The following is a 3,795-nucleotide window of genomic DNA, read 5'->3' on the forward strand; positions in this document are numbered from 1 at the left end:
GGGCAGATCTGTCCCTGAGCGCTAACTTCCTTACTTTTCATTCAAGTTCTCAAATACTGCAGCTAGTGCGTTACTGAGATGTTGCTGCCCAGTGCACTTTATCTCCTGCTAGCATGGGGGGGATTATGATTAATAATAGAGCAAACTTCGTGAATACCTTCATATTATAATGTAAAAACTACTTCTGGGAAAGGAAAAAAATCATCATTGTGAAAATCCTACGAAGTTTGTTCACCAGAAACCAAAAGAACATCCAAGCTCACTGTGCCCCTCCACCCCCCCCCCACTTGTGGTGGGGAGGCCCCCAACTCCATGGAAAATCTTCACTATTGTCTACAGACAGCTCGGCTCCCAACAGTTCCACTGCCATTCCACCCCAGCAACTTACTTTCCATTTAATCTTCAATGTGCACATATTTAAAACAAAATCACAAGTACTACCAAGAAAATCCCCAACAGCAGTCTGCCTCTTCTTTCCACAGACACCCCCACAGTCGACCCTCCACAGGGGCAGCCTGTCCATTTAAGAGTCCCCTGGCTTTGCTTCAAGTAGCTAAGATTACGTTCAAATACCCTTTCTAAGGAGACCCCAGCAAGAAGCCACATATTTCTATGACACAAAAAGGCACCAGAGAGATCTGTTTGTCAATATCAACTGGTCCAGCAATTTCCCATCCTCAGACACATCAGCCTATCCGAGTGGCAGATGTTTAGACAAGATTTTATAAATCGTTCAATCGCAGCCCATAATGAACCCCAACTGACCATTCCAAGGCAGCTCGCGCTGGAGACCAGCCCCCTGCCGGGACTCAGTAATGCTTTCCTGGCACCGAGTTATTAATCACGGAGTAAAAGAGGTGAACCTCTTGAAAAATAAGTGTATGATTGATTAAAGGGCAATCTAAGAAGCCATTATTCTTGTTTTATAACCCTAAGTTATATTCACTCAATTTATCTTTGGAGAGGAAATAAATGATTGTTCATTTCTTTCCTGAAATTATATTATATGGATGCCCACATAATTCCTCGGAAGGCAGAAGTGACAGGGGCTGGGTTACTTGGCTGCAGATTTTAGACTTGTCCTATAATTAGGAAGGGAGGAGATAATAAAGAGACAATCAGCCAGGGCTGCTTAAACTTTTCTTTCCCCGCGGGCTAAGCAAAGGTAATTGCCACGGAGAAGACTCTCCCCCACCCCATGTATTTACAGGGGCTGTGTAAAAGAGACTGATCTACACCAATTTAGATAATTTGGGCCTCTGAAGACAATTATTTCCATCAGTAACTTCTTGTGAGGAGTTTAACTCCCTGTTATCAATACTATTGTGCTTTTCCATCTAGTTTGCTGAGGACAGTCAATGAGCCAGCATCACAAAATAAATATAAAATACATAGGGGTGTCATATCATTTTATTTTTTCCACGTTTTAGAAATTTACACTAGCATGGAATTTGCATATTCAGAGCACATAATTCTTTATGTTCTTGTAATACATTTATATATAAATAATCTAGAACCAATTCAGTCTTCCCACTGTGTATTTCTCCCCCATCTGCTTTTCTCTGAGAGCATAAAGGAGAGAGGACTTCACAGGGTCAGCTTTTCATTAAACAGGTGAACTCATTACCTGGAGGCTACCGTCCCCAGGGCTCCGGACCCACATCATTCAGGAATAAAGAGCCCGGAACACCTGAGGATTGTAATCTAGTCTGTTTTTATTTACAATTTAAGATATAAATTAGTAAAGAATTCATGTTAAACAACCAACAAAGATTGTATAACCAGCAATGGTCAAATAAAAACCAGGCAGAATTTATTTACAAAAAGTTTAGATCGCATTGCAATAGAACTTGCATAAATTACTAGAAGCTCTATATCATTATAAAAATAAATATCAAATTTGTTTCCACGCCTGAAGTACTCAAGTTCTTCAATCACGTTTTATTTCTACTGTGTACATCTTTTACAAATAATTTTTTTACAGTAAATCCTATCACACCTATAGACTATAGACCGTGGCTGTGAAGTGATCAAGATATCCTGAGAGAAAACAGATTGTTTCCAAAAGTCACACAAACATCAGGGAAGCTACACTACGCCAACAGGTTCAGGGCTGTCACCAGCACTGTGTCCAGTCCGTCAGAGTCTGAGGGTTGACAGTGCCGAACCGGTCCTTCTCTTTTACAGTGGCACAGATGTGGTCCGGATTTAGAGATCTGCCTTATATATATATAGATATAGATAGATCGATATAATATATTTATATATATATATCTTTGCATTTATGAGCTTAGGAAGACAGAATGGCCTCCTGACTTTGATTTTCCAAAGCAATTGTGACACCTACCTGTGGACCAAGGAAAAGACCAAATCATTGTAAATCCTTCATTTCTACACCAACGCCCACCAGATTAAAAAAAAAAAAAGCCAAAACCAAAAGAAAACCCGAATGGATCTCAAATGGTTCTACCTCTTTACCATCTCTGATCTGGGGTTAATAGTGGAACAAGTTATTTTTTAAACATTTTTTAATTGAAATTAGGTGATTACATAAATTTCACGTATTTCACACTATTGTGGAATAGCGATGCTTAAAGTCACAAACACATTTTAACCTTCACAAGGCAAATTGTCATTATCATGATCTATAAAGCTTGTGAATGCTATGAGCTCTGACCACACAGGAATGAGTTAAGGTACTGCTGTCCAGGCTTCTGCAAGCCCATCTGGACAGGGGGGGTACTGGGAGGGGAGAGGACAGGCCCAGGAAGACTCTGAAAGCAATACACAAAAAGGATTTCCACATCCAAGTTTTCTATAGCTCACTCATCAAGCCAAGTTTCTCGTGTGTGTTTAGCAGCGAAAAAACCATTCCAAGTAACAAATGAATGCCACATTTTAATCATCTATTTTCCCAAAGAGCGCTGGTGACATATATACACATACATGTATATGTCACAAATGTATCACACACACACATACAGTCTATAGCACATAACAGATCTTCCCCAGAGGCCTGAGGCACAAGCCAACCAGCTGCGCGGCACACCAGGGCGGCGCACCGCGGAGCACAGATGCCCACTTACTTGCACGGCTGAGCTGGGTCATTCTATAGGTAGGGCTGGACGCCTGCGCCAACCACCGCACAGCCCTCGCTGGTCTCTGTCGGGGAAGGGGCAGTGAGTGAGATCGGGCCCGCGACCCATGGCCACCCAGCTCCCAGGCGCAGGACACACAAGGGTCACCGCTGCCACCGACAAGAGAGGCACTCTGGGTTATGATCCCAGGCTCTCTCACTTTGGGCTTCCAGTCACCTGTCTGTCCCCCGCATTAGGAGCCTTGGAGGCCAATAAAGAACGGGGGGAGGGGGGAAGCTTTCATTTGCTACGCTGAAGGGTGCCTGGGCACAGGAGGGACCCGGCGGCCTGGGCTCACGCACCGCCACCCGGAGGGAGGGACACAGGCTCTGGTTTGTCTTTGGTGGCGATGTGCCAACACCACAGAGTCACGATGACGTTCTTAACACTAAATTAACTAACGAGTAAATAATAACAGGGTAGGCCTAGGGACGGGCCGCCTCGCGGCCGGCGGTCTGCCCTCCCCGACTGCGGTCTGCTCACCCCCGGCTGCCCGGCTTCTCGGTACCCCCCACCCCCCGCCCAGGCTTTCAGGGGGCTCTGGCTACGTGGTGAGTACCCCGCGAGGCCCGCACTGCCTACCTTTCTTGGGCTCGTAGCCGCCGCCCGGGGGCCGGTAGTGCGGCTCCAGCGCGTGCGCCCCGGCCTTGCCCGCGTC

At 45.3% G+C, this 3,795-nt stretch overlaps 1 long non-coding RNA gene across 1 annotated transcript; it reads right to left on the reverse strand.

Annotated features, from left to right (window-relative positions):
• Positions 1-1,429: 1,429 nt before the first annotated feature.
• LOC105983824 lies at positions 1,430-3,795 on the reverse strand. Its single transcript, XR_001174964.1, has 3 exons — positions 3,720-3,795; positions 3,087-3,162; positions 1,430-2,347 (listed from the first exon to the last, which is right to left on the reverse strand). It is a non-coding gene; the product is annotated as an uncharacterized LOC105983824 (long non-coding RNA).

This window comes from Dipodomys ordii, unplaced genomic scaffold, assembly GCF_000151885.1.
Source record: "Dipodomys ordii isolate 6190 unplaced genomic scaffold, Dord_2.0 Scaffold21, whole genome shotgun sequence".
In the NCBI taxonomy this organism is placed as follows: Eukaryota; Metazoa; Chordata; class Mammalia; order Rodentia; family Heteromyidae; genus Dipodomys; species Dipodomys ordii.